At 39.5% G+C, this 19,223-nt stretch overlaps 1 long non-coding RNA gene and 1 other non-coding gene across 2 annotated transcripts in view; one reads left to right on the top strand and one right to left on the bottom strand.

Moving 5' to 3' along the window:
- Positions 1-3,303, top strand: part of LOC142151305 (uncharacterized) — a 130,641-nt gene extending 127,338 nt beyond the window's left edge. Inside the window, exons 2-3 of the long non-coding RNA XR_012691173.1 lie at positions 754-934; positions 2,962-3,303. This is a non-coding gene — a long non-coding RNA (uncharacterized LOC142151305). The remainder of the gene's footprint in view (positions 1-753; positions 935-2,961) is intronic.
- Positions 3,304-11,337: 8,034 nt separating this feature from the next.
- TRNAK-UUU (transfer RNA lysine (anticodon UUU)) lies at positions 11,338-11,410 on the bottom strand. Its single transcript has one exon. It is a non-coding gene; the product is annotated as a tRNA-Lys (tRNA).
- Between the last annotated feature and the right edge of the window lie 7,813 nt (positions 11,411-19,223).

Below are 19,223 nucleotides of genomic sequence, written 5' to 3'. Positions count from 1 at the left end.
ATATCACAAGTGATTGGGCCCCATGCTTCTACATAGGAGACCTTATTATTTATCAATCAGTGCGGCAGTAATTTCACTGCTGCACTCCTTGGTTATTGTAGAGATGCTCACTGACCCCCGTGTTTTGGTTTTGGTTTTGGATCTGGATTACGTTTTGGTTTTGCCAAAACTGCCCTTGCATGTTTTGGTTTTTGTTTTGTTTTGGGCTTTTTTACAAAATGCCACTTGTTGGGTGAAAATCACATAATTTAGCTATTATTTTGTACCTACATTATTATTAACCTCAAAAACACTAATTTCCTTTCATTTCCAGTCAATTTTTAGCACCTCTGTGAGAGTTAATATGGTAAAAAGTATATATATTGATCAAACTTGTAAAATAAAAGATGCTTTTCTTTGTTTTTCTGAATATGATATTGACACCAGCTTTTCTGTTTCTTTCTCATGTGAATATGCTGAGCTTGGCAATACGCCCAGAGGCCGTGGTGGAGACTAAGGCTATGGACCGTCCTTGAAGATAAGGAGTTACAGGAGTTACAGGCCTTGACATTTACAGCAGCATTCTTGAGAAGAGGAATAATCAACAGATGTATAGACTTTTTCTGTTGAGACTATGTCTAATTTTCCCCTGAGAAAATGCAATAATTTCTAGATAACAAATGTGCCTGCGAACACATTTTTCATGTATAAATAAAGCCTTCTGACTAGGGGGCAGTCAGAATTGATTCTCATTCAGCCCTAAAAAAAACTGAGTGTGTCTCTTCTCTATCGATCGATAACCCATTTGTTTCACAGGTACCAGAGCTGATAAGTTACACTATTGGGGTGTAACTGACAGTTCCAATGGGGGCTCGCCTGGCATCTTCAATACATCCAACCCTCCGGCACCAGGAACCACCCTATCCACAAGGACAGAGAAACAGAAATCCATATGGTGAGTAAAAAGCTTTATTTTTACTCTTAAAGAGTTCTGTCCTTGGGGAAGTGGGGTAGGTAACAAGTCCGGGGGACTTTGTTTGGAGTTACGAAGATCCGACTCTGGACATTATATAACCCTTTTGTGGTTATTTAAGTATATGTATTACATGTATGTATGTATTGTATAACTAACAAAAGAGAGTGTGTTTAGGAAAGAGGTTTTCAGTACGTTTTCAGTGACATGTCAGGAAGGAAATATGTATGTAGTGTAGTCCTGGCAAAAGTAGGGGAAGATTGGATACTGTGTGATATTTTACCCTGTACCACAAATTCCACGATTTTGTTCCTGGGACTAGAGGACAAACAATATAAGTTGATAAATAGCCAAAATCAGCCACATTATTCTGACATAGGTCAAGTATGGCCCAAAGCCTATGAACATGCCAAATAGAAGGTTGTTAAAAGAATGGGTACAGAGAATACAAGGTGGATATCTCTAGATTGCCCAGAAGGAATAATAATACTTAGCTGTGTAATTGCAATGTTATTTCTTATACTTTGCATAAAAGTAGTCTGCAACATAAGAAGGGGATTAAACCCTACAGATTTGTTGTCCCCCTGGTAATCCTGCCTTAATATAAACAATAAAGATAAAGATATAATTATCTGACGGTCCGCTAAGAGTAAAGACATAAGGTGTACCCAGACGTGGGTAATAAAGAGTGTAGGACCGATAAGGATTCAGAAAATTATTGGGGGTATACCCCCTGGGAATATGCATACAGGCATGGGGGAAGCTCCCTCACTACAGGCATGGAAAAAGTTTTTAAGGCGGCAGGATTTCCTAAGCAAAGGACATTAAAAGCAGACAAATGGATAAAATTAATTAAAGGACATCACAAGCAGTCATTAAAAGAAGGTTATCTTGAACAATGTATCACAAGCTAAATGATATAATGACTAAAACAATGAATCAAGTAGGTTGTGTACTAAAAATGTATGTTTGATGTTGCGCAGCTTAAAGAGTGAGATGTGCCCCTCCCTTATTCTGTGTAAAAGATTTCAGTGTGTTGAGATAAGAAGCACGCTGGTTTTTTTTGTTATCTGACAATGTATGTAACATTGCTTCAATATTTCAAGAGAAAAAAATATGTCCGGAGTGCTGATTGATAGTAACATGTTAAAGCTAATGTGTATTTAGTCTAATGCTGGGACTTGTAGTTCCACAGCAGTAGGCTGGAAGATAGCAGTTAAGTTTTCTTTCTCTGTATGTGAGTTTTTATCTCCGTCTTACTGCGTGTGAGGGAGATCCGTGTTTGTCTGTCTTGAACGTTTTACAAGAGACATGTTTCAAGGTTGAAAAAGCTGTACAGTTGCAAATGTAATGCTTTTGAAGAGATGCAAAAGAAGTTTTAAAATCTTTGGTCCGTCACAAGACTGTAAATAATGTACATTATCACTATTACTGGTGTCAGAACAAAGTTGGCTAGGGTCCAACAAGCCGTTTTCTGTATTTAAACAAAGTAATTTTGTTTTGGTTTTTTTGAGAAAAATAGCTTTCTCTTTAATGAAGTTGAGAATTGTGGGAGTGAGCTTTACATGGAGAGATATTACAAGCTGTTTTTATCTGTGTAAAATGGCGCTGATAAATGTTCTCAGAAATCAGGAGGGTTTGTTATGCCCATAATGAAATGTTACGAGATAAAATGTCATCTGTGAGCGAGAATTGTGAATATATTTGTACTTTAAACATGGAAATCACAGAATCTGGAAATATGTGTGAATATTTGGTTTACAAAGAGATGATGAGAAAGGAGTGGCTTTGAACACTCGCCCAGGTCTCGTCACTTTGACATTCCCTGTTTGTGAGATTAGGGACTGCCCCTTTGAGGAAATCAGTTTTTCATTGCGTGGAACGCATAGCGTCACAGTTAAGCTACAAAGAGAAACTTTTAAACAAGTGTCGTATTAGCAGCTGTTCAATGTGAATTAATAACAGTTACTGTAATTCCTAGTGAATAAATGTTAATCTCTACGCAAAAGTTTTTTTTCTTCACAGAAGCTCTCCAGCTACAAAGCACCCTTTCAATCCAGATTGCATTGATCCAACTTCCAATGAATAGAAGTTTGCAATATATTTTGGTCAACAGCCACAACAAACATAAGTATAAACTAATTAAGGATTTAAAGAACGTAGATTCTGCTGAGTAATGATTACCTTGTTTTGGAAAGAGATATTAGAGTTTATGGGCTATTCGCATAGCAAATGCATGAGCTAGGTGGTTTTTCTGTATGTCGAAGAAGGTGAGAAGATGTTTTTAAAGGGAAAAGGAGAAATGGACTAACATTGAAGTTGAATATGAAATAGTGTTTAAGTTTATTTATTTATTTACTTTTTTTTTTTAACCAAATTTTATATCAGATGGTTTGAAAGAAAGTAATGCAGCAATGTCAAACTATGATAAACCCTTTGTATATTCTGTCATGAGCAGAAGGGCTTTGCACACGGTGTATTAACTCAAGAACACGGTGGCAAACAACGACCTTTGGGGTATTACTCAGGAAAACTAGACCCTGTAATTAGAGGTTCAGCTTCATGCATAAGAGCAGTAGCTGCGGCTGCTCTGCTAAAACACAAAGTGGGGGATATAGTGTTAAACCATTCAACCATTCAAACCATTACAAGTACCGCATGCAGTAACGGAGATTTTAAATCAAGCTAAAACCAAACATTTGTCAACTGCCAGACTGACAAAATATGAGGTTGCACTATTAAGCCCAAGTAACCTCACCATCAAGAGATGTACAGTTTTAAATCCAGCCACCCTGTTACCACAGGATGAGGAAGAGGATTTAAAAGAGGGGAGTAGTAGTCTGGAAAGTAGCCATAAGCATGATGACTTCAGTGAGGAGTTTAATGCGCAGGGCTCAAATCACACTACAAATTTTTCTCATGACTGTTTAGCTTTGATGGATTCTGAGCATCAAGGGCTCCCCAATGTGTTTGAAGAGCCACTAACAAATCCTGATATGATTTTATTTGTAGATGGTTCCAGATACTACCACGAGGGGCAACCCAAAACAGGGTATGCTGTAACTACTGAACAGCAAATACTCGTCCAAGAGGCTCTAAGCCCAGGGCAATCAGCACAAGAAGCAGAACTTCAGGCCTTGATAGATGCCTGTATTATGGCTGAAGGGCAGAGAGCTAATATATACACAGACTCCAGGTATGCCTTTGGGGTAGCACATGATTTTGGCCCCATATGGCGTAGCCAGAACTTACTGGGGGCAAATGGTAAGCCAATAAAGCCTCATAAAAGCATTATTTGAGGCCTTAGCAGCCCCTACAGAAGTGGCTATTTTAAAGGTAAAAGCACACACTAAGGAGCAAACATTTGAAGTAAAAGGTAATAGATTAGCAGATAAAGCAGCCAAGGATGCGGCTTTAAAAGCAGTAGCCATATACTATGAGGTCACCCTAGGCCGAGGGAAACCAATAGACTTGCAGGTGTTGAAACAATTACAGAAACAAGCAATGCCCACGGAAAAGGGAGAGTGGGAAAAAAAAGGGGAGCAACAGCACAGAATGAATGGTACACTAAAATTAAAAATACAGAAAGCTATGAGAGAAACTGGTAAATCCTGGGTAGAATGTCTGCCCTTAGCTCTCTATTCTGTAAGAATAACCCCAAATAAAAAAACTAAGTTGAGTCCTTATGAAATATTGTTTGGAGGACCTCCTAAAACAGGGTGCTATTTTCCACAACAGATGGAACATAACTATGGCAATATGGTGACTTATATGGGAGAGTTACAAAGACAATTAACTAAAGTGCATGGTCTAGTGTTCTCTTCCATTCCAGATCCAGATAACTTGTCTGGTACCCATTGTTTGAAGCCAGGAGATTACGTCTTCGTAAAAAGGCACGTCAGAAGGACCTTGGAACCCAGATTTGAGGGTCCATACCAAGTCCTACTAATTACCTCCACTTCAGTAAAACTGGAAGGAAAAGGATCTGGGATACATGCTAGTCATTGCAAGAAAGCTACAGCACCAGATCCCAATCCTGACCAATAATTGAGGTAATATATGTGGCTAACACGGAACATGTGAAAAATGCAACACAGTATGCACATATGTGTTTTCCTTTTTCATCACATGACTATAGTAATGTCTGCCACTCCAGGCTTATTTCAAGATAATATAGCAAATTGTACAGGCAGAGGTTACATACACCAAGAACTACCAGAAAATAATATGACTATATGCGAATGGAACATTACAGATCTCTCAAGCGTAGGGAGAAATGTAACTACAGGTACATGTTTTAAGAGCTATTTGAAAAATGGAAATTGGGAAATGGAAAATTCAATAGAGGATAAAACGGGAGCACAGGAATTTGGCCATGTGACAAATTAAGTGTAAAAATAAAAGGTGGAAAGGTGTACAAAATTTTAGGAGATACACACACTCACATAATATGGGCAGCAAAATTGAATAGTACTTTTGAGCTAAAAGGTACCAATGAAACTCAATGTTGTGAGCAGCCTTTTCTGAAATGGCTAGAAAGTTATGAGGCAAAGAATCAAATAAAGATCAGTGTGGAAATAGAACTGATACTATAAAGTATAACCAAACCAATAATGCTACAAACTATCAAGATAAAGTAATAGTTTGTGCCAATAATACACAGATGCAAGATTCCACATTAGGGTTAAGGCTTAGATTTTATATCTTGCAATTACAGCCTAAGGTGGTAACCAACACAATTGTAAGGGTCCCATCTACATGTCTAATGATGGGAATAAGAAAACAAAGAACAATAATAAGGTGGAACATTACTTTCCCGGCACATAGTCAGAAGAAGTGCAAGCGGGAGTGGTACGATACCTTGTTAGGAGCTACAGGGACAGGATTAGGCATAATGAACACAATCGATACTGAGGTCATAGACACGAAACTTAGCAAAACAGGAGCAGATCTCAGTAAAATAGTTCATATGCAAGCTGATTGGATGCCCACAGTCTTCAACCCTTTGACTAAAAACATACAGTGGGATAAAGAGTTTTTGCAGATATACAACAGAACCATACTTAATAGCTGGAGTACACAAGTAAACATTACGAAATTTGTAAATTGGACCCAGTGTACGTTGCAATATTTGTATCAAAAGCAGCAGAAGGATACTGCACAAACAAAGCTTATGACTGGAAACATATTATTATATAGAAAAATGTTTAATCTGACAAACCAAGAAAGGTTTAAGTTAGATAGAAGAAAAATAAGATGTGAAGAAACCTTCTGTGCAGGGACTTTAGAAATATACACAATAAAAGTGAAAATTCAAGTATGTAAATTTATTGTTATGCCCATGATTTTGCAGGATGGTAACCTATGGACACCTGAATTTAAGGGACATTATATTGATAACAAAAACAGGTCACATAATTTAGACCTCTGTGATAACACGGACATGGGACCAGTATGCCCACAACAGACTGTTATCTTTGAACCATGTTTACTACAGCATATTACCAGCATTTGTATATAGACATTGCATCCAAAAGAAAAAGAATATGAGACATTAATAGAGGTGGCTCCTCAGATGGTTTGTCTCATCACATATGATGAAGCAATAACACAAACTTATAGACTAGCTTACCCGTTCTCAGGGTGCTTAATAAATATAACACACTTACGATGGCAAGGGAAGTTGCTAATGTTCTATAAAGATAAAATGACACAGGTGGACAAAATGTTCATGTATAATGATTTAACATTACCTCAACTGACCCTAGATATAGGGATGATAGTGAGGGTAATTAATGAAACCAAGTTACTAAATGATCATCTTAAACAGGTAAATTATACCAATAATCATGCTAAAAAAGTAACTATGATTGAAGTAAAATGAGCTAAGAGGCATGGCTACCAAATTGAAGGAGGATTTGGAAAAGCATTGGTGGGATGTATTCACAGGGGCATCCCCCACAGTATCTGCAATGTTAAATATGCTGATACACCCAGTATTGATACTATGTATAATCATTTTACTACTCAGCTTATGGAACTGCTTTATTGCCTATAAAATGTTTTGCGCCACCAGACCTTTTCAGCTATATTGATACCTTACCCTCACCTTCCTATTCAAACTATGCAGCACAAAAGGTGATCCCCCTTTTAGTGAAATAAGTGTCTAAGACACTTGCCGAGCGCACTGCATATTTTTATACCTAATCTACCCCTGATTTATATTACTAAGCCCCCCCCCCCGGATACCTCCTATTGTCATACCATAATAAGATGAATGTATGTGGATTATAAGACTTTGAATGAATGTATCTTTACCAGCGTCTATGGTCCAGAAGGGATTCCATTCATTGAAGTAGGCAAAGTGCAGGTGTAATCCACAGACATAAAAAGACAGGTAGCATTTTAAAAGTATGATAAAAAGGAGGATCTGTGAGAGTTAATATGGTAAAAAGTACATATATTGATCAAACTTGTAAAATAAAAGATGCTTTTCTTTGTTTTTCTGAATATGATATTGACACCAGCTTTTCTGTTTCTTTCTCATGTGAATATGCTGAGCTTGGCAATACGCCCAGAGGCCGTGGTGGAGACTAAGGCTATGGACCGTTCTTGAAGATAAGGAGTTTCAGGAGTTACAGGCCTTGACATTTACAGCAGCATTCTTGAGAAGAGGAATAATCAACAGATGTATAGACTTTTTCTGTTGATACTGAGATCTAATTTTCCCCTGAGAAAATGCAATAATTTCTAGATAACAAATGTGCCTGCGAACACATTTTTCATGTATAAATAAAGCCTTCTGACTAGGGGGCAGTCAGAATTGATTCTCATTCAGCCCTAAAAAAACTGAGTGTGTCTCTTCTCTATCGATCGATAACCCATTTGTTTCACAGGTACCAGAGCTGATAAGTTACACTATTCGGGTGTAACTCTGACAACCTCACAGGTCACAATATGATTTTCATATACTTTTGCCCAAAAGACTGTGCCATAGCTCACCCCCAAATAGTTGCCAGTGTTCAGTGCTTCAACAGAAGTAATCGGCCTTGAATTTATTTTTCAAAGTCTCCACTCACATTGTATTGTGACATAGCTTTATTAATAGGCTGGCAGTGTTCTTTAAAGTGTAGTGACATTGTACTGTGCCATCGATATGGATTCTCATCAGTCGAGAACAGACCAGGAGCACCAAGCAGCTGCTGGCACCAGTCCTGATGATAGGAATGCCTGTACATCATCTGCTAAAGCCTATGTTGAAGACTGAGGTGCATAGTGTTTTTATAAAGTGAGGGAAACCAAAATGAAAAAAACAAACAATTTTCCTTGGTAAATTAAAAAACACCTGTAATCAAGGAAAAGTTAAATGGGGTAGGAACTAATATGAGCTAACATAACTTATAACTATATCTTATAACTATCTACATAACTTATAATGGTTTCTGCTTAGTTCTCATCTGCTCTGTACAGCGCAGCACAATTACTGGCGCTATATAATTAGCTGCTGCTGATGAGGATGATGTGCAGGAGATGCTTTCTGTGGCTGGAAAAGTTTCTGGACTTTACCGCTATTTTCCAACAGCATGTAGGAGATTGCAGCAGCATGTACCCAAGTATGTCACATTGTTCCAAAGTAGGCTACTCTGTGTATCAGCGGCTTCACTAAGAGGCATACAGCTGACAATCTGTTACAAAAAGTAAGGGATGTCACTGCAACATGGCTTATCCTGCTTGGACTATCTTGAGGATATGTGATTTCTGGTAACGACACCAATATTGTTAGAGCATTGTGGGGGGGGGGGGGGTGATTCCATCACATTTCCTGTTTTGCTCACACAATCAACTTGGTGTTACAGAACTTTTAAAAAATGACAATGACAGGAGATGCTGTTTGTGTCCCGAAAAAGTGAAGGTCATTTTTGGGATTCTGCAACAGCATGTAGGAGAATGCAGCAGCTGCAAGAAGACTAGAATTTGAGGGGAATGTACTTTAGTCCAGCGAAGTAGTCCCTGTGAAGAGAGTGCAAACACGATTAGCTTGAGTCAAGTGATTGCCTAAATGATGCTTTTTGAGAATCAGCTAAATAAATTTTACGGATTAAATAAAACTAAGTAAATCTGCTAACTATTGTAATTGTAGATTAAGTACTTAATTCGCTTCGCCAGGATCCAATAGCTATCAACATCTTGTAATGACGTCTACTCCTTCAGTTTCTCTGGCAACTGCTTCTCAGAAAAAACTTAGCTTTCCCAAGACACGCAGTGGTGATGCAGATAAGTCAGCACAACATTTTGATATTTGCTCTGCTCTAAAAGAATTGGCCAAAAATCGTGACAGTTCTGCCATAAAATGAACTACAAATTCCATGAGGAAGGCTATTATCGACAATTACATCAAAGTACACAGACTTCTATGATAGTGGATACCAGCGGGGATGAATTACTGTTGTTTGAGGAAGCTGTACACAATGATGAGGGTGATTATGATGACAGTGTAGATTGCAGCAGGGGCTGAAATCTAGCTAAGAGAAGGGAGCCAAGGAAACAGAGACCGCCCATCTCTAGTTATTGTTGACATTGCCAGAACTTTTACAGTAAAATAAAATTAATCTCCCTGTGGCTGGATCACTTATAAATAATGTATTGTATAAATGTATACAATATGATGCAAAAATGATCTGATGCAATATCAGACGTTTTGGTGCAAGCAAGGAGGGGGCTGGTTAACCCCTGCCAATGTGTGTATAAAAGGAGCCCTGCTTGATCATGTAATGTATTATTTAATCTGTACCTTCTGAGATCACTAGTATTAAAGTAATTCTATCGTTTTCAAATAAGCATTGCATAGGCGATTGTATTATGTTTCCAAGTCACAAAGTAATTTATTTTAGCAGATGCAAAATTTAACAATTCAATACATGATTATAATACAGTACAGCCAATACCAAAAGATAAATACATACCGCTGCGATCGCTTATGCTAGCTGCGCTCCCACGGGTACCAGTGGACAGTATTTCACTCCAGAATACTGTGGTCAGAGAATGACTGAAGCCAGTAGGAGCGCAGCTATATTATATACACTCAGTGTTACAGTGAGAACAATGGAGATGGTGTGGCTTGCTTCTATTGGTCAAGGTATCAGGAAGGTCCATATATACTTTCGTTCATCCAATTATACTACTTCGACAACTAGTATCATAAACGAGTGTGTAACTGTCCTTATTAGGACACAAGCTAATAAAACATCACTGCTTTAATGCCTATATACATAGTCTGTGGGTCAATTCCTGTGACCTACAGATCAGAGAAATCGAATCCGTTATATTGGCTATAAATATGAACTAAAAGCAAACGCCCGAAAAGGGACTTGAACCCTGGACCCTCAGATTAAAAGTCTGATGCTCTACCGACTGAGCTATCCGGGCTCTGATTTTAGCTTGAAGTCAGACACCAGCTGGTGGAATTTGAACATTCCAGGCTTTCCATAACTACTCACCTGCAACCCACTGATCCTGCATAGAAATGTCCACCTTTCTGCAAAATCCATGATCCTGCCGCCCACAGGTATAAGTGGGGACTGAACCAAGCAATAACATTCACATCTACAACAAATGTGTGAACTGCAACGTTCACATCTCTAGCGCTCTATATACTGGCAGGAATAGTGTTCTGTCAATTTAAATAACACGCTGGGTAAGTCTGCCATTCCAGTCTCCTGCATGTGCACAGAATATAATAGTAAGATTCAGCTCTAGATCCATACTATACATAGGATATTGCAGCAATAGGGATTTTTATTTACTTTGCTCTATTTAGTCACCCTGTTATCACAAGTGATTGGGCCCCATGCTTGTACATGGAAGACATTATTTATCAGTCAGTGCGGCAGTAATTTCACTGCTGCGCTCCTTGGTTATTGTTGACATTGCCATAACTTTTACAGTAAAATAAAATCTCCCTTTTTTTTTTTTGTATTTGGTATGTTTTTTTTGGGTATTGATTTGGTTTTGTAACTTTTCTATAGGAAATTCCAACTAGGCATATGCGTGCAGAAAATGTGTTTCCTGCATGCACACGCCTCTGAGTGGCACTAAATAAACCCACGAGTGGAGCTAGACACGGCCCTTGGCAAGAGCAGAACTTTCCCCCTTCAGAAACGCAGTCCACCTAGGTTTTACTTGCATCTTCTCCCTGAAATAATCATTCAAAAGTAGGTTAGTATGCATAAAGAGTGTGTCCAGCTACTAAGTGGTATTACTATATCTCGCCCTAGTCCAAGTCTATTCCTGGCACCTGCAGAACCCATTTGAATTTATCTGTGAGTTATTTAATTTAATACAGCTGAAGGCTTTTCTATAAGTTATAAATATGAACTAAAAGCAAACGCCCGAACAGGGACTTGAACCCTGGACCCTCAGATTAAAAGTCTGATGCTCTACCGACTGAGCTATCCGGGCTCTGAATTTTCTCCTGAAAATAAGCAACAGCTGCTGGAAACCACCATTCCAGTCTCCTGCATTTACACAAAATATAATAGTAAGATTAAACCTCTAGATCCATACTGTACAAGGGATATTGCAGCAATAGGGGTTTTCATTTACTTTGCTCTATTTAGTCACCCTGTTATCACAAGTGATTGGGCCCCATGCTTCTACATGGGAGACCTTATTATTTATCAATCAGTGCGGCAGTAATTTCACTGCTGCACTACTTGGTTATTGTTAGAGATGCTCACTGACCCCCGTGTTTTGGTTTTGGTTTTGGATCTGGATTACCTTCGGGTTTTGGTTTTGGTTTTGCCAAAACCGCCCTTTATCATTAGAGTTACAGAGAACAATGCTGGATCACGTATCAGAAGGCAACATCTCCACTTTTTCAAAGCCCGCAGTTTAGTAAATATACCCCCAGAAATTTAAGCAACAGCAAAAACACAAAAATCTGGCATCATCTTGCCAGTGAACTGTATTTAAATAATCTCAGGGATTTGCAGCTTGAGAAAATGAAATCCCTTGAAATGAGACATAAAATTTCCCGAGAGCCAGCCACCCTGACTGAGTTAGCAGAAGTAATAAAGTTCAGATAAGATACAGTTGGATTATCGTAAATGCCGAAAAACTAATTTTATCAGTGGGGAGACAAACCGGGAAATCTTTTGGCTCGAGCCCTGCGAACCCAAAGAGCACAACTGTACATACCACACATTAAATCAGAAACTGGGAAATTATACGTCGCCTCGTCTGATATAGCTAAGACATTTCACGCTTATTATTCTAAACTTTATCATCTGAACAGTGAATCACTTCCGGCAGATCGCTCAATTAAACTGGAATGCATAGCTAATTGTCTTAAACGGATCAATTTCCCCAGACTAGATATAGAGACCATACAAATGTTGGAAGCACCCTTCTCAACTGGGGAATTAGAGGAGACAATTAAAACGACACCCTCGGGGAAGAGTCCAGGCCCGTACGGTCTCACAGTGTCATACTACAAAACCTTCAAAACTAAATTGTTGCCTCTCATGCTTCAGGCCTTCAATGAGATTCCCGCTCAATATCACTTCTCACATCACTCTCTGACAGCCCATATCACAGTATTGCCTAAAGAAGGGAAAGATCCAGCGCTATGTCCAAGTTATAGGCCCATATCTCTGCTTAATGTGGACATAAAGTTATATGCCAAGCTTATTGCCAACAGATTGAAAGCACTTTTGCCTAAGATTATCCACTCAGACCAGGTGGGGTTTGTCCCGGGACGCGAGGCACGTGACAATGCTACTAAAATAATTGATCTGATCCAGTTTGCCACTTCTACCGGTACCCCAAATGTTTTGCTATTCACGGATGCGGAAAAAGCATTCGATAGAGTAGACTGGGACTTCACGCTGAGTATACTTGGTCACCTGGGTTGAGGATCGGTGGAGCTGGCAAGGATTCAAGTGTTATACACACATCCAACAGCTAGAATTAAGGTTAACGGGGATCTATCAGAACCCGATGACATAACAAATTAAACGAGACAGGGTTGCCCCTTTTCTCCAATGATTTTCATTCTATGCATGGAGGCGTTAGTGCGGTCAATTAGAGCAAATCTAGATATCTAGGGATTGTGGATGGGAGACAAAGAATTCAAATTAACACACTTCGCGGATGACCTCCTTGCTATCCTTACGAACCCTGTAGTTTCAATCCCGAATCTAATGTCGGAATTCCGCATTCTATCTAATTTTAAAGTTAATTATTCAAAATCAGTGGCCCTTAATATTTCAACTGCACTTGACGCAGTTGAAAGCTTGAAGCCGGCTTTTCACTTTGTCTGGCAACCCACACATCTTAAATATTTGGGGGTGATTATAAATAAAGATAACTCAAAGATATACACTGATAATTTCCTACCCATCACTGCAACCATCCGTACTAACCTGAGAGACTGGTTCCAGAAGGACTTTTCCCTGATAGGTAGAGTTAATGTTGTAAATATGAATCTACTTTTGAGAGTTCTTTATCTATTGCATACACTTCCAATCCTCGTTTTAAGCATGACATATTATATAAGTGCAAACATGACGGTGGTTTACAGTTACCACATTTCTCTACATATTATGAGGCCGTCATGCTAAATAGAGTTCTTGATTGGACGAGAGGAGGGGTAGACAAACAATGGGTCTGGATTGAAGGTTACACACTAAACACGCGGATTGATCTTGCGCCACGGCAATCTTTACTTCCCACTGTTAAACACCGGACCATCTCTCCCACTTTGAGCAGATGGTCAAAACTGCGCACCACTCCACATATCTCTACAAAACATTCACCCTTGACTGCACTTTTTGACAACCCAGATTTTCCACCTGGTCTTTCAAAAGAGACTTTTCAACACTGGATTTGAGCGGGGATAACTCATGTCGGACAGCTGGTGGACGCGTCAGGAGTCATACCCTTTGCCGATTTACAGACAAAATGGGATCTTCCCAATGTGGAAATATGGAGACATATACAATTAAGACACTTTGCGTGCTCCCTGGGCATTCGTGAGGGGGGCGGGAAGAGCACTCACATAGTTTGAATCCCTATCCACTGTGTCCCAACACCCTAGGCATACTCTATCATTCATATACAGGCTCCTGATTGAGCATTTATTCAATGCACTACCGAAATTCACTAAGGAGTGGGAGTTAGACATAGCTGTACTTGAACCAGATTGGGGAGACATATTTCAGCGCACTCAAGTCAGTTCAGTCTGAGAGTGGTTGAAACACATTATAAAATATTGACGCTGTGGTACTGGTGTCCCAGCCTCCTAGCTAAAATGATCCCCAGTGTCTCTGACCTCTGTTGGAGATGTCAAGGGGAATCAGGCACCCCATTGCACATCTGGTGGGATTGCGCGGCACTCAGACCTTTCTCCAAAACAATTGTGGGAATTGAATTGCCTAATTGTCTGAGATATTGGCTACTCAATGACACCACGATGCCAATTTCCCAATCTATAAAGTACTCTGTAAAGTACCTCAAGCAAAGGCTGTGCTACCGGTTCACTGGAGATCACCATTAGCTCCTTCTATTATTATTTTATTATTAATTTTTATTTATAGGGCACCACTAGGTATCCGTAGTGCCGTACAGGGACAGACAGAAACACGGTACAGGGTGAGACAGCACGGTACAGTTTACAAAAAGCACAGTAACTCGGAAGCTCAAAGTACAGCTAGATGAAAGGTGAAAGCCCCCGGGGGGTAGAGGGAGGGGTAGAAGGGCATCACAGAAGAGACAAGGAGCTGGAGAGCAGAGTTAAGGTGGTGGAGAACAGGAGGAGGAGGTCCTGCTCGAAGGAGCGTACAATCTAAGGGGAGGGTAGGATGGACAGAGACGCAAGGGTAGGAGGAGGAAAGGGAGAGCGGAGGCAGAGACGGAGAGGGGGAGAGAGGAGAGCGACAAGGTTGGAGGTAGGAGGGGGACAGGAAGGAGCGCAAGAGAGGGAGGGGGGTAGGTGGGAGACTGGAAGGAGGGCAGTTAAGTGGGGGACTGGAAGGCTATAAGGAAGAGGTGGGTTTTTTGGGGGGTTTTTTTAAACAAAATTTTTTATTGTTTATTTAAACAGGTTTACACGTATAAAATATCAGCAATAAGCTGTATATATGGAGAAGAACATAAATACATGAGGATAAAACGTTAACATTTGCAGGCGAATGATAAATAAAGTGATGTAAAATCCAAATGTAGATTTGGTGTATATAATTCAAAAAGAAAAAGTTTGTAGGTGAGGAGAGACATACAGGGGGTTAAGGGGGAAGAGAAGGGAGGTATCTGATGAGGGAGAGAGAAAAATAAAGATGTGTGAGTTTGTCTATGATAATTAGAGTGACTAAAGGCGGAAATGCTCTGCACAGGGATTAGAAGAAAACATCCACATGCAATGTATGTCAAGATATAAATCTATAGCGTATAGCTTGTGGGGGTGCTGGTCCTGTTATATTTGGACAGAACGAATAATGAACAGAGGTTCATGTTAGAAGGACAAATTAGCACTCCTTATGTTATTTAAAATATAACTTTTAATGGTTATTGTTTAATAATGACATCCTCCCGGAAAACAAGGTGAAATATATTAAAATAACTTACAAATACACACATACACACGTGTGATAAAAACAAAAACACCAACTGATAGGGATCTATTATATAAGGAAATAGTCTGGTGGATACAACGAGTATCTTGTATAAAACCTTTTTTAGCAAACCATTTACTGGTAAGTGGTGGTTGGTAAGAAGACAAAAATGATTTAAAGAGTAATTGAGAACCGTGTCTCTTATTGTGTTGGTGTTACAAGCCTTCTAGTCACCACTATAACAAATGTAGCAGGCAGATAACGGAGTAAGGTACTGGATCTTGGTGAATTTAATAAGGGGAACCCCCTAGCTCAAAAAGGTCTTAGCTTGTGTGATGCTATTGGTAAGTTTGAAATACAAGGCTTAATCTGGATTATTGGCAGTATGAAGCACTACACCATAGCACATCTATACTGAGGCTGGTGTGCTTCCTGCACTGTGTAATATTGTCAGCAATGATAAAGGCAGATAACTTATTGCCAGTAATGGCTCTATGTTACCAGAAAAAGTCCCTGATGTAAAACAAATGACAGTCTCTATAGTAGATACTGTTCACAGCAATTATACATTCAGGTGCATCTATGATAAGGCTGGTGCAATTCCTGCAATGTATGACCTTGTCAGCTATACCACATGTAATTAGCTCATTACCAGTAACAGCTCTGTGGTACTGAAAGAGTTCCCTGATATGAGTGAGCTTATGTGTAGTCTCCGTGAAAGACACTAGTCTCAGCAGCTGAGCTATTTTTATCTGGCTAATAAAAGATCCCCTATTGTAGCTAAAAAACGTTTTTTTCTGCCTGCCACTAAATGGAAGCTATCACTGCATCCCTATCTGTAGTTGGTGTTGGCGCCAAATAACGCCGGCCCCAACGTACGTTTCACCCTCAGGCTTTGTCAAGGGGAATCACCGTTAGTGCCAAAGTGAGAAACTTTTAAGTTCAGCCAGTGGGATCAGATGTTACGATTGACATACTGTCCAGCCAATAGTGAATGGGATTACCGTGACATCACACGCTGGGAAGGCCATTCATAGGCTGATAGAGACAGCTGGTCTCTCCACAGGGGAATCCCTTGTGGGTATCGAATCAGAGGAGGAGAAATAATGATAGACAGATGAGCCAGCCAATGCCTGTCCTTGGAGCATTTTGGATTGGAATAAGATCCTGCAGACCAAGGATTAATATGACAGCGATAAGGATGATGTTAAACATGGTAAGTAATCACTTTTCCTACTGAATATCAGTATAGATCATGAATAATGATAACAAATAACATGCAGACTGTTTTAAATAACGGGAATGCGATAAGCTGGATCTCTCCTGCTGTTATAATATCAGCAGGAAATGGCTGATGAAATATGCCTTCCATAGTGTTAAGTTGTCAAAGTAATATTACTTGGCAGATCAGAAAATCTATATAGGGAAAACCCTTCTAAGTGTGATATAAGAGAAAGAGGGCATCAAACTGGAGGAATAAAATATGTACATTCTTGATGCACTTGGATTAAATAGCAGATCAAATAGAACAGGTATACATGTGACAACTGGGATTGTACTGACAAAAGATAGTACTTGTGACAGTTCATATAGTCACAGACCTGTCTGAAATTTTTTTTTTTTTTTTTTTTTTTTAAGATATCAAGAATGCTTATAATAAATTCCAGAAATGCCACCAGGAAAGTTGGAACTGTTGCTGGATTGCCCAAGAGAGAATGATAAAATGTTTCTCCTTTTCATAGGCCATTCTGGCCAGTAATTAGGACAATAATCTTCTGAAGCAGTAACACTTGATGAATATCATAGAAAGCAGGCATAGCTGTTATTTTCATTGAGGCCGAGAGGTTGTACAGAATTAAGCATAAATATCTATTTGTTTTCTGTCTGCAGGAGTATTCTGTCTTGGTCTCCGCCTCTAATGCCCATTTTTATGCTTTCAATTCCTGTGACAGTGAGCAAACGAAAGTCACCGTTGTGTGTCAGATGAAAATGTTTGGCAATAGGTGTTATGTTTCTCATTCGTTCCTTATCACGTGTAAAGTTCCGAATGCAGCCAACATGTTCTAAAATGCGCTGTTTCAGTGGGCGATTGGTCTTCCCCACATACTGTTTATTACATGGACAGGAGAGTAGGTACACCACTCCCTGAGTATCACACGTTATGAAGTTGTCTATCATATGTGTAGAACCATACCTATCTATGACTGTATAGGTTTTTTTCATATAAGGACAAGCTTTACACCTGCCACATTTATGTGAACCTTTGAATTTATTTTCAGGTTTTTTGCTGGTAAAGTGGCTGTGTACTAATCTGTCCTTTAAGTTCTGTGCCCGTCGCCAACTGAAATTAGGTCTATTATTTAGAGCTTTGCACAACACTTCATCTGTCCTGAGGATGTGCCAGTGTTGCTGTATTATGCTCTGTATAGAGCGCCATTCTTGGCACAGATCCCCCACGAATCTGATAGTGGTGGGATTAGCCTCTTTCTTCTTTTTATATATAATCTCATTGCGGGATTTTCCCTTGCTCTCTGCCCAGGCCTTGGAGACCACTTTGTTACTGTATCCTCGGTCTCGTAGGCGTTGACCAAGTTCTTTTGCGCGAATGTTAAAATCAAAAGCATCAGAACAGTTCCTGCGCATTCTCAAAAACTCTCCTTTGGGGATATTCCTTAAAGTGGGTGGAAAGTGGAAACTGGAATTGTGTAAGATGCTGTTGGTCGCAGTGGATTTCCTGTAAACATCTGTTGATAATCTTCCACAGGAGTCTTTCTTGATAATGAGATCAAGAAAGCAGATTTCATTTCTGTCAATAGAGTGTGTAAGTTTGAGATTAGTATCATTATCATTAAGGCAATTGATGAATTGTACGAAGTTGTCATGGGTACCACTCCATATAATCAGAATATCATCTATATACCTAATCCACAAGGTAATAGATTCGGTGTAATGATTATAGTTTTCCTGGAAGACAGTTTCCCGTTCCCATTGGCCCAGGTAGAGGTTTGCAAACGTCGGAGCACAAGCCGCTCCCATGGCTGTGCCCCGCGTTTGCAAATAAAATCTGTCCCCAAAAACAAAGAAGTTATGATTCAAAACGAAATCTAAAAGTGATAGTAGAAAGATATTGAACTGTGTGTTATCTTCTGATCTTAAAAAATATTCAACAGCATTCAAGCCGTTTTGATGTATAATGCTCGTATATAATGATTCTACATCACATGTAGCTAAGAATGTCTCCTCATCCAATACTATGCCATCAAGGATCTTGAGGACATCCGTTGTGTCTTGAACATAAGAAGGAAGAGTCATCACATGTTTACGCAGATGTTTATCAAGGAAAACACTCGCTTGTTCTGTAAGGGAGCCATTCCCAGAAACAATAGGTCGACCTGGGGGATTCTCCTTATTTTTGTGTACCTTAGGGAGGAGGTAGAAGGTTGGGATGCGTGGGTGTTCAACGGTTAGAAACGCATGTTCTGTTTTGAGTATGGTTCCTTCATCTAAAGCTTTTCTGATTAGAGTGTCATATTTTTTCTTAAAATCGTGAATGGGATTGTTAAAAAGGAGTTGATAGCAGGACTGATCATTCAGTTGTCTCATGGACTCCTTTTTATACATCTCAACAGGCCAGATCACAATGTTGCCCCCTTTATCAGAGG

Source organism: Mixophyes fleayi, chromosome 4 (genome assembly GCF_038048845.1).
Source record: "Mixophyes fleayi isolate aMixFle1 chromosome 4, aMixFle1.hap1, whole genome shotgun sequence".
Classification (NCBI taxonomy): Eukaryota; Metazoa; Chordata; class Amphibia; order Anura; family Limnodynastidae; genus Mixophyes; species Mixophyes fleayi.
The sequence above is the reverse complement of the archived record's forward strand: the minus strand, read 5'-3'. Positions and strand labels throughout refer to the sequence as shown.